At 41.4% G+C, this 11,982-nt stretch overlaps 1 long non-coding RNA gene across 7 annotated transcripts in view; it reads left to right on the top strand.

Moving 5' to 3' along the window:
• LOC113607324 (uncharacterized) overlaps positions 1-11,772 on the top strand; it is a 150,207-nt gene extending 138,435 nt beyond the window's left edge. For 6 of the 7 annotated variants that reach the window (XR_003427881.1, XR_003427883.1, XR_003427879.1 and 3 more), the window contains one exon: positions 2,207-2,392. This is a non-coding gene — a long non-coding RNA (uncharacterized LOC113607324). Of the gene's footprint in view, positions 1-2,206; positions 2,393-11,173 lie in introns of those variants that run through there. The other variant, XR_003427878.1, reaches the window with a different exon arrangement.
• Positions 11,773-11,982: the final 210 nt, after the last annotated feature.

Here is an 11,982-nt window from a genome sequence, read left to right as displayed (position 1 = left end):
TATGTAGCCCAAATGGAAAAGGCCAGTGGGACTCATTTCTGGATATTAGTCAAAACTGGGTGTGCTTAACAAAAGCAATGAATGTTATTTTCAGTTTCAGATCATTGTCTAAGTGAAATGGCTAAAATTAACTTCCTTAAGTATCACGGGAACCCAAGCATCCTCCAGAGGAAGAGGCTGTGAGGGGAATGGTGTGTACTCCACATCTGAGACCCCTGGTCTTGGCTTGACCAAAGCTCTTAGGGAGGCCCTGTGAAAATTTGCTGACTAGTCAGACCAGCAGCTGCTCATTGTACTGTTGTCTAAAAGAGTCAGTTTCATCCTTAAGGCACTGCTGGGGAGTCAGTCCCAGTCTTGCCTATCTCTTGGGGGTTATCACAAGTGTTAAAGAGGTAGTGCAGATAAAAAACCTTTTAAAATGTTTTACATTTATATTCCCATTACTAGGCTATGAGTTATCTAATAATATCAAAGGCATTATATAGTCTGGGAAGTGGATTACTAGAATGTTATAAGTCCATCTTAGAATCAAGAAAATGTGCTAATAACTTATGGAAGTCACACCAAAGGTGGTTTAAGAGATGGATGTTAGTGGCTTGGTGGCAGGTGTTATAGAGAAAACTCTGCTCAGAGACTTGAAACCCATCGCCCATGCCTTCCCTTTCTCCTGACTGCTCATTCCCATACTGGCTCTGGATTTAAGGTTGAAGCTGGGGGATAGGGTGAGGGGCACGTTCCCCCCAGGAGTCTCCAGCTGTGCTCCTGGGGCCCCTGGGCCAGTACTGTGACCTCTCTGTTTGTACACCTCCATGGTTTAGTCTAGGACAGATTGAATTGGAAGAAATGTATGGTTCAGGGAAGAGCATAATGAAAGTGGGAACTCCTTATTCATAACGCAAATACACATTGAGCCCTTATTATAAAGCATAGCGCTAAAAGCTGGTACTGCAGAGAGGAGCATTAAGTGGGCAAGAAAATCAATGTAGAGAGAAATGAAGCTGCATTTCTCCAAAACATCCTTCAGATGTTACAGAAAAAGCGGAAGGAAATTTTTGGCCAACCCAATAGAATGAAGGGAGGGAGGACACAGTTTGGGCAATGGAAGTGGATATGAGATATTCTCTCAAAACTATCCATCCCCTCCCACTGCTACCCTCTACTGTAAGCTACCATTATCTACTGCCTGGGCTATTAGGCTCTTAGCTGAACCACTAACAGACACTCTGGTCCCCTTCTAATCTGTTCTTCTACTTGCACCCATCTCTAAAAACTCAAGGCTGTTCATGACACTTCTCTGCCTGTTACCCTTCATGGCTTCCCACTGCTCCTAAGATGAAGACTAAACTCTTAAGTGGACCAGCAAAGCCTACATGGTCTGGTTCCTACTCTCTCTTCACCTCATCGTGCATCACGCTGTTTCTCCAAGCTTCTGTTTTAGCCACATACTGGTTCTCTTTTTGTCCTGTATGGTTATCATGTTCCTTGCAGGGACAGGGGCTTTCAGCTGAGGTTCCTTCTGCCTGGTGCACTCTATACAGGGTGAATTTCCACATTTCCAGAGTGGATGATCACTTAATGCCAGAGTCCTTCCTTGATCTCTTTGTTGAGGTCAAACCCCCAATAGTGGGTGTGTCCTACATCACCTTTGTAGCAGTTTTACATGCTGGACTGTGGTGTTTGGTTATGATTCTTTCCCCTGCTGATACACTAGTTCTCTGAAGGGAGGGACCTCATCTGGTTTGGGTTACGGAGGTGTTCCCAGCACCTGATACATAGTAGGGGCTCATTAATATATGTTGAATCAATCAATAAAAGCAAATAGTGAGAAATAATGAAATCCCACTCTAAGACTGGACCAAAGAAATCTTCTCAAAGGTGTTGTCCTGACAGGAACGTTGAGTAAGTTTATAAGGTAACTCACCTGTCTGCCTTTTCTCCTCCAGATGAACAGAAATTCTATTTTCTAACTTTGAATCTCTCTACTGCATTCAAAGTCATTTCTAACATGCAGCTTCTTAAATTTCTCATATTAAAACAGCTTGAAATTCTAGGTGGAAAAGAGTCTTTTTCTATGAAAGCAAATAATTTAGATGTTATTCAGTTTGATCTGCAAACCAAGAAAATACCCAGAGTCAATTAGGCTTACTCAGGGGCTAGTAGGTGGTCCTGTGTCTCTGAAGCCGTTTCTTTTTCTTTTGCTTTACAGATGTGACTGTGGAAGCCAATATGATAATACAGAATGAAAGTCATGTACTGCCAGCGGATTTAGGTGTTTTCTCGCCAAATGTTATGTTTGTTAAGACTGAGCTATCATCAAAACAAAACAAAGGAGTCGTTCAGGAAGTGAGTTCGAAATGCAATCCGGTATTACATTTCTGATAACAAGAATAAATCAGTTCCAATGAGTCTCAGTAAACAGGTTTTGACGTCCTTTGTAATTTTTAAATGACGTCCTTAACTTATTACTTATGTGTGATTTATTTGAAGGGATTACTACTCATATATTAAAGACTCCAAGTCTGAGGATCTTTAATCATCTCCCATATCATCAGTCATCAGGACAGAATGTTGAGGGAGAGCATATACTGCCTTCTAATAAACCTTCCCAAGGCCTAGAGAAGCTGCAGAGACAGCAGGTTTCAGATTTTATATGGCATTTGCTCAGTTCAGTGAGCATCTGCTGGGTACCATTTTGTAGCAAGCACTATGCCAGCCAAAGAGGGAGGAGAGCAAGAATGGTAGTCAGTGACTTGAAGTAGCTTCTTCTTAATGGTTATTCTATGGCTGGGCAGCAGGCTTGAGAAGCACTGCCTTATAGTAACAAGTATTACAGTCCCTATTGATGAGACCCTTCACTGCTTAAGGAAGGGCATTGAAACTACAGGCTTAATTAGGGCAAAAAAAAATTACAAATCCGAGTCGTAAAAGCGGTTCCCTCCGAAAATCCACATTGTGGTAATTAATGGCAATCTGTCCCATGTTTTAAAAGGTGAGAGGTGGGGCTTCCCTGGTGACGCAGTGGTTGAGAGTCCGCCTGCCGTTGCAGGGGACACGGGTTCGTGCCCCGGTCCGGGAAGATCCCACATGCCGCGGAGCGGCTGGGCCCGTGAGCCGTGGCCGCTGAGCCTGCGCTTCCGGAGCCTGTGCTCCGCAACGGGAGAGGCCACAACAGTGAGAGGCCCGCGTACCGCAAAAAAAAAAAAAAAAAAAAAAAGGCGAGAGGTGGAGAAAAGATGAATGGTTCTTCTCTGAAGACATAGGTTGTCTCTGAAAGTTAAAGGAGATTTTGTCTGTTTCTTGAAATGTCTTCTAATTTTTTGCCCATGAGCTACTTTTTATAATAGGATACTTGTTCATGAAACTGTTTCTTGATCTTTGCTTGAAAATCCCCTTTTATACCAGCAAAAATCTGCCGCAGCTGGGATCCCACGTGCTCCTATTTTAAACACCTTGTTACAAGAGATGCAGTGTGGAAGGCATTTCTTGATTCTGTACTGCCAATTCAACATTCACTTTATCTTAGGATATTTGCTGTTATCAATTGGAATGGCTCTGTCAGCTAAAGACAGTATAAGTTTTATCCTTGGACTGCTTCTTCTCTGGGTTGTGATATTCAACAAATGAATATTATAGCACAGCAATGAAAAAGGTGAGTCAGGGCTTCCCTGGTGGCTCAGTGGTTAAGAATCCCCCTGCCAATGCAGGGGACACGGGTTTGAGCCCTGGACCGGGAAGATCCCACATGCTGCGGAGCAACTAAGCCCGTGCACCGCGACTACTGAGCCTGCGCTCGAGACCCCACAAGCCACAACTAGAGAAAGCCTGCACGCAGCAATAAAGACCCAACACAGCCAAAAATAAATAAAATAAAAAAAAAGGTGAGTCAAAGGCAAGCAAAGCATTATGGTGTCTACCTGCAGAAGGAACCTCCACCTTCCTCTGGGCTGCAAGAGCCAGAATGAGCCTATTATCCATTTTTGAGTGCAGAGCCAGGCCTCAAATGTATCTCCGTTTTATTTACTCTTCTTAAACCTGAAATAAATTTTAGTTTTTAAGCTATAGCAACAACAACGACAACAAATGGTTATTCCATGGACCGCAGCTTCATAATAGTTTCACACTTCAGTCTCACCGCTGTCGCACCTCTGATGGTACAAAGTCAGCTGCCCGACACTGATGGCCTAATTCATAAGAAAGCACCCAGCACAGTCTCTGGCAGCTGGTATTAATAACAGTTGATCGTAACTGTTGAGAACTGGAATTCAATGGCAGCTTCCTCTACCAGTTTCTCCAAGATTTGTTTTAGGAAGTTTTCCACCTAGGAAATCATACTAACGTCCTTTTCTCTTATAACTAAATATCTCTAGAAATGGAAGCTTGCAGGTTCATATCTTTTTCAAGCCTCAACTCTGCTTCCAAAGAATTATGATTTGCTCTGTTGAAGGAAATCTTAAACATACAAAACTAATTGCAGACCGGATTTTGCAGTAGTCACTGAAGTCCGAAGTTTTAAATTATTTTCATGAATTACAGTGGAATGAAGGAAGGGAAATGATGTGAGGGCAGGATGGTTATTTTTGTGACTTCTTGTAAGAAAAGTGTTTTATTCTTCACAATTACTCATCCTTTGGAAGCAGGGCTAATCCTTTATCTGAGAAAGGCCACTAATCATGGTGTCTGGAAGGGCACAGAGAGGTCTCTTTTCCACTCCAGTAAGAAAAATAGTTCTCTGATTGGTCTGCCACCATGTCTGAAATTCCAACTATGATGCCTTAGTCTAAAGACAAGACTCTATTATAAAAATGCAAATACATTCTCCAGGAAAGGTAATATTTTATACCCATACAGATAATAAATTTTAAAAAAACTAACTGGTCCATTAGCTTGTCCCAGAGGAAATGGGTGCTAGAGAGGGTTCCAGTCCCTACAATATATTCAATCACAGATGGATCACCACTTGTTAGTGACATTACAGAAGTGACTCTTAACATTGATCAGGTCATTGTGATTGCATGAACACTAGTCTGTGTGCTCCCTGAGGCCGGGAGCCCCATCTCCCTCTTGGAGTCCCCAGCATGTAGCCTGTGGCCTGCTGGCACGTAGTAGGCTGTATAGTCCCCTAGCCCCCTTTTTTGAAAGACTTTTTTTTTTAAAAAGAGCAGTTTTAGGTTGACAATAAAATTGCAAAGAAGAAGGTACAGAGATTTCCCATATACTCCCAGCCTCCACGTATCCACAGCCACCTCTCTTTATCAACATCGCTCAATAGAATGGTACATTTCTTTTCTTTCCCTTTCTTTTTTACCAAGGATGAACCTACTTTGACACATCAAATTACCCATAAATCCATAAGTTTATCTTAGGGTTGACTCGATGTTTTACATTCTATAGGTTTGGACCAATGTGTAATGATGTGTATCCATCATTATATCATGCAGAGTGTTTTCACTGCCATCAGAATCCCCTGTGCTCTGCCTATTCATCCTCTACCTGCCAACAACCACTGATTTTTTTTGTTATCTCTATAGTTTTGCCTTTTCTAGAATGTCTTATAATTGGAATCAGACAATATGCAGCCTTTTCAGATGGTCTTCTTTGCTTAGTAATATGCGTTTAGCTCTTCTGTGTCTTTTCATGGTTTCATTGCTCATTTCTTTTTAGTGCTGAATAATATTCCATTGTCTGGATGTACCACTCTAGTGCTTTTTCCTCAAGTTAAAATAAAACTAGTAGATTCACTTGGCCTGTGTTATATTTTTTTCTTTTTAAATTAATTCATTGCTTCCAGTCAAACTGGTCTGTATGCATGTAGATGCAGTCTCCTATTTGCCACGCCACATTTCTATGCATCAGATAAGTTAGAAAAATTGATGTCACAGAATTAGACACAGGAAAAACTTGACAATGCTGTTATATTATTTGTCACATACTTTAAGGTAGTGTGGTATAAACAGTGTGCTGGATATGGGGTTGGTTGACATCCAAAAAAATCTTATCAGGAACCCACTCTCCACAGGTGGGCCCTTCAAATACTTCAAAAGTTATTTCTCACCTGCGTTGGGGGGATGGGTTCATTTGCCTGGGAAATGCTAGGAGGAATTTTTCACTGGGAAGTGATTAGTGTTCCAGGAATGTGATGGCTTAGAAAGTATAATAATCTAGCAAACCCAGTAGTACATCAGTTGTCAAAGAGCCCTGAAGTGAAAGATTGCCCAAGTGAAGCCAGTCTTTACTCATTGCTAGCTGGAGGCTGTCTGAAAGGGAAACTGCCCTGCTTTCCAGCAGTTAGCAGAGTTTTACAGCCTTGGGAAGGGTTACAGCCTCCCAAGTTAGGAGAAAAAGAAACAAGAAAACAGTATGTGTTGTGTGGAACTAGGCAAACGTTCATTTCTCAGCTCTCAGAAGTGGATGGTCTAAAGATAAGAAAATTTGGGAAATTACGCTTTGTGGGTTCACGTTTAGGGAGGAAACTGGGCATTTAAGGAAGCGCAGGAGAGCACATTTTTCAGTTCGAGGTTGCAAGGCTGAGATCTTGTGCCTTTTGGTGGTTCAGTGTTGTTGTTGTGGAGATTGCATATATGTGTCTTAACCCTTCACACATCCATGCAACTGTGTTCTAGGTCTGGATTTGTCTTGGTCTTGTGCCTTTCTCCCTTGCTGGCATTGTCACCTGATAAGACAAGAAGACTAGTAGATCCTGCTTTCAGAGCACTGTTGAGTTACCTGGGAGCTCCAGTTTTCATCCTAGTGACAGATTGCTCTACAAGAGAAGCAGGGACAACCCCAGGCTTAAGGAAGCAGTTAGTGGCATTGATTTTGTGTTTACTTACTTTGTTTATATGAGAAGCAGAATTATATTTGAAACTTTTTTTTCTATAGCACCACAACTGGTGGCAATATATCTGCAGCTGCAGGCATATTCCTAATCACCGAGCTTCCTTGTAGTTAAAAGAAAATCTACGTATGGATTTAAGTCCATTCAGAACCAGTATGGACAGGGAAAAGAAACTAAGGGATATTGGGCTTAACTGGGGCTGACACAGTGCTTGGGCTATTGGAGTCTTCATAATAATCCTATGAGATAAGAAGTATAACCCAATTTTGTAGGTGAGAAAATTCAGACAAAGAGGTTAAGTAATTTTCCCAGGGTCAGTAGCAGAGTTAAAATCTGAAACAAGCTCTGTTTAACATTCTCTTATTCCAAAGCCTAAGCATTTGCAGAAGCAGCACCTTCCTTCTCAGTATATGGAAGAAGGGATGTTTGTGATTCCATCTTGTAGAATAAAAGTATACCGAAGAGAAGGCATTTTAATTTAGTGTTCATTCTTACTTTTAAAATATTTGTTCTCCATCTAAATAAAAAATATGTTCTGCTCAATGCCATGAAAAATAAAGTTCAGTTAATTTTATGTTTGTTAGATTGTTGAGATTTCCAGATGTGGTTAAAAATAAAATGTGTTATTTTGCTATTTATGGTTTGAAATGTAAGCCCTTTGAGGAAACTGAATCGTTTGGGGGTTTACAAAGCTCTTGATTCTTTCTTGCTCATTTTCACTGGGTTTGAAATTGAAATTATCCAGAGCAGCAATAGCCTTGAAGTATATTCTGTATTCCATCAAGAAACCCAACATGTCCTTTCAAAACTTAATTGAGCAGCACAAAGCTAATTAGCTGTCCGAAGACACGGCATTTAATTCACAATCCAGCATTAATTTGTTCAACACAATGAGCTTATCTTCCATATAAATGCCTTGCCCTATGGCTTCTCAAGCAGCTGCAATATACAAGAATGACTGATAACTCTTTTGTTTAAATGTGATGTTGGCTTTTATTCTCTCTTCCTTCATTTGGCCAAAAGAAGGATGAATGGCATGCCGATTGTAATGGGAGAGTTTTTTGTGTGTGGCAACTTTGAAGGAAATAGATGGCTAGAATATCATAGCATATAGTCATCGGAGAACTACCAAGTCGTTAAGGAATGCAGCCATTATCGAATCCTAGTCCTGCATTTCACAGACTCCCAGGAAATGAATGCACAAATGAGTTCTGAGTGTTGTCCAAGGTCACTTAATAGGGTGTGACATGTACATATTACATAGTTTTTCTCCCCTCAGGAATAAGGCATTGCTTTACTGTAAAATAAGGGCCTAGTTTGCTGTTTATCAATTGGTAACTAAACAGATGAGCATATTGAGAAACTAAGGAGAATGGTCCAGCAATGTTCCTACCAGCATAGTAATGTCTATCAAATGCTGTTGTTTCAAACGCACCCATCCTTCAAGCCTCAGTTCAAGCCTTCCCTAGTCTCTGACCCTTCACAGATCTTACCTCCCTAATGTTTTAACCACTCACTTTGGATCTTACTTCCTAATTCCTTTAATAACTCATTTTGTGTGTGTGTGTGTGTGTGTGTGTGTGTGTGTGTGTATGCGCACGCATACATGCGTACAGAGTTTAGAAATTTCGATTTTATAATGCACGTCATTATAACAAGCTCATAGGAATGAGTTTTTGCAAAAATGTTATGTATAGCTAAGCCGTTTAGTGAACTTAGCATCTCATATCCAACAATTAGTAGAGGTAAAGTTCAGGGTTGACCCACAGGTGATTTGTGCTTGTGAACCAGTAGGGGCACACTCGGCAGAGAAGGGAACACAAGCCCGCTATGGTCCTGCCTACACAGCATTTTCACCCAGGTGGAACGTTTGCTTCTTATTGAAGTAGTAAGATAATTGAAGTCAACAATTATTTGCTGGTGGCCTAATTCAGTGGAAATTTCCAAGTCCTTATTTTACTTGCCACAAGCTGTGATTCTGTCAATAAGACTCCTATAGCTATGTCATTGAGTCCGTGTACTTCTTAGAATTCAACACGCCTCTGGGCACATAGGTTCCGAAAGACCTTGTAGAATTGAGCAGGGAGCTGATGAAATATATCAACATTCTATCAGTGTGGTCTGTTCAAAGTTCAGTGAGTAACCAAAATGCTTGTTTGCACCATGCCAGATAACTGAATTGAATATCTAGTAGAATTGAGAGCTTTGTTTTGCTTTCTGAAGGCACTGTTTAAAAATCCATTGGTGAATGTAAAATAGATAGCTAGTGGGAAGCAGCTGCATAGCACAGGGAGATCAGCTCGGTGTTCTGTGACCACCTAGAGGGGTGGGATAGGGAGGGTGGGAGGGAGGGAGATGCAAGAGGGAAGAGATTTGGGGATATATGTATACGTATAGCTGATTCACTTTGTTGTACAGAAGAAACTAACACACCATTGTAAAGCAATTATACTCCAATAAAGATGTTAAATTAAAAAAATTAAAAATCCATTGGTGATGACATTGATATTTTAATACCTCGTATCTGTTGGATTAGGTGACCTCATGCTGGAGGAACCTCCTGAATCCTAGAGGTGTTTAAATGCAAAAAGGTTGCCTATTAGCTCTCTATCTCCACTGTAGGTCAGCTGGGTGCTCCGTTGCACAAGTCATGTAGTCTCCCCCAAAACGAGGGGCCCAGAAATGCTAGGAGGCCCTGGGCCCAGGAGGCAGAGAGCTGGGTGTATTTGATTAGCAGCAGTAATGATTACTGCACTGGCACAGACTGACTATGGACTAGTCTCTCATGGACTAGTAAGGCCCTCTGTACCCCAGTCTCCTTGCCTTTGAAAGAGAAGGAACAGTATCACAACTTTGCAGGCTTAGCTTTGACACCACTGGAACACTAGCATCAGGAGAAGGCAGGGAGCTGGCAAGTCAGAGTCAGTTAAGGCCCAAACTAGGGCACTGGATCTCTTGGTAGGGTTAGTATCCAAGAAAAGTATACTGTCATCGGATAAGCAGGCAAACTGAGGCCTGATTTTGACCTCAAGTCCATTAGGATGGAGAGCAGAGTAGACAAAATATTACCACCCAAAGCTGATGCTTTTATATTCTCTTACAAAAGTCATAGTCAATACACCTAGTTATATTTCTTTACATTAAAAAAATACAGGTTGAGGGTGGGTTTTTTTTTGTTTTTTTTTTTTCCGGTACGCGGGCCTCTCACTGTTGCGGCCTCTCCCGTTGCGGAGCACAGGCTCCGGATGCGCAGGCCCAGAGGCCATGGCTCACGGGCCCAGCCGCTCCGCGGCACGTGGGATCCTCCCGGACCGGGGCACGAACCCGTGTCCCCTGCATCGGCAGGCAGACTCCCAACCACTCACTGCGCCACCAGGGAAGCCCTGAGGGTGTTTTTTAAAGGTAGATTTCAAATAGTTACTGCTATTCACAGAGATTATATTAATATTCCCAGAGTGGGGAAAATAGATTTTGAATTTAGATATTTTTGAACCCCCAAATGTGTACACCGATGAGAAATGCTAAAAGGTTGCTATGGATGTTGCTGCTTGGTTTTTCTTCATACGTCATACATTTCATGTCCCAGGACACCTCTTGAGGATAAAAACCATAGTGCATCACTTACCCTAACCAGATGTGTCACGGCCAAATTGATTATTAGGGCCATGGTGATTTAATAGTTCTACGATGTCAGAAACTGTTTTTCTTTGTGTTTGGTTGAGCCTATAATGCTAATTGCAAGTGATTTTTGGCAATTATCAAGATTATTTGATTTGGGTAGGTCATTCCTTTCATCTTGCTAAACCAAGTCCTTTTCACCCCTTAATCTCACGTTTGTCCTGATAATTGCCTCCAAATTGGATTATCCAGGTATTCCTTAGTATACATTCTAATATATACCCATAAACATAAAATGTACTATATTGATTTGAACACGGGTCTGTTGCTTTGCCAGTTCTTCCATCATATTTATAAATGTTTTGAATTCTTCCTCCAATGAGATGCTCAACTTTTCGAGCTTTAGTTGATCCATATGCCTTTGGGAATCTAAAACGTTCCTCAGTTACCACGGAAGCACAAATCATGTTGTTAAGTGTATTTCTAGTTGCAAAACCTCAGATACTCCAACAGAAAAGTAATTTACTGCAAGGGTATTGGATAACTCATAGGAATAATAGAAAAGCTGGGGAAAAGGGGTGGGAAAGGGCAGGAATTGAAGTAGATTTGGGGATCCATGTAGCAGAAACAAGTCAACGGTCTTTGCAGGGCCCCACTGCTGGAATGAGTGAGATTCAAACTTTTTTTTTTTTTTCAAACATTGTTTTTTATTCTATCAAGATTGAAAGTCCCGGAAGAGCATGTCTGATTTTTTCCAAGCTCAGGTCAGCTGCTCACACTTTGTTTGGGGCAAGAGAGGCACATTGATTTACAGCTCCACCAGGACTGCACACAATGAGGGAGAGGTGAGGCCCCTCCCCCCGCCCAAAGAAATTTGGAGAAAAGGAAGGGAACAAAAACCATAAGAGCCTATTACCGGGAGTGAGTGCTTTGAGGATAAATGATTTAATTTGACTGCATGATTGAAGTAACAGGATTGAAGCGCCTTCCTTTGCTATGCAGACTGCACTGGGGAAAATTAGTGGGCTCTGGCCCAAACCTGGTATTTAGCCAGATTTGATTTTGCAATTAGTGAAATCTTCTATCGGTTTGTGATTTGACTTTGCTGCCACATTTCTGATAAATTTATATTAGTGACGGTAATATCTAGAAAGCTAAAAATTCCTCGGTTATAAATGAACACTTTTCATTAATATTTAGAGATTAAACTCATTTCTTATGAGCAGATGGAAACAAATGATAACTTGGCCTTTACTGTACAAAATTAAACAATTTATCAACATTTAGGCAAACTGGAGGCGAGTTTTAAGTGCTAGAATTTGTTGATTAACATTGTTTTCTTTGGCTAATTGACTTTTAGACAACAGAGGTCCATTTAAATGACTGTTTTCTGAAGGATGTGGCTGCATCAGGGTCTCCATTGTTTCCTGGAAACCGCAGCTGTGTTGGTCCCGAGATTAATGGGCAGAGAGAAAATTTTCCAGCAAAGGCCCTGGTGGCTGATTTCGGGAGGTCCTCGTTGTGACAGA

This window comes from Aethalodelphis obliquidens, unplaced genomic scaffold, assembly GCF_003676395.1.
Source record: "Aethalodelphis obliquidens isolate GAN/ISIS:26980383/991018 unplaced genomic scaffold, ASM367639v1 scaffold47, whole genome shotgun sequence".
In the NCBI taxonomy this organism is placed as follows: domain Eukaryota; kingdom Metazoa; phylum Chordata; class Mammalia; order Artiodactyla; family Delphinidae; genus Aethalodelphis; species Aethalodelphis obliquidens.
This window is presented reverse-complemented; position numbering and strand designations above follow the sequence as displayed.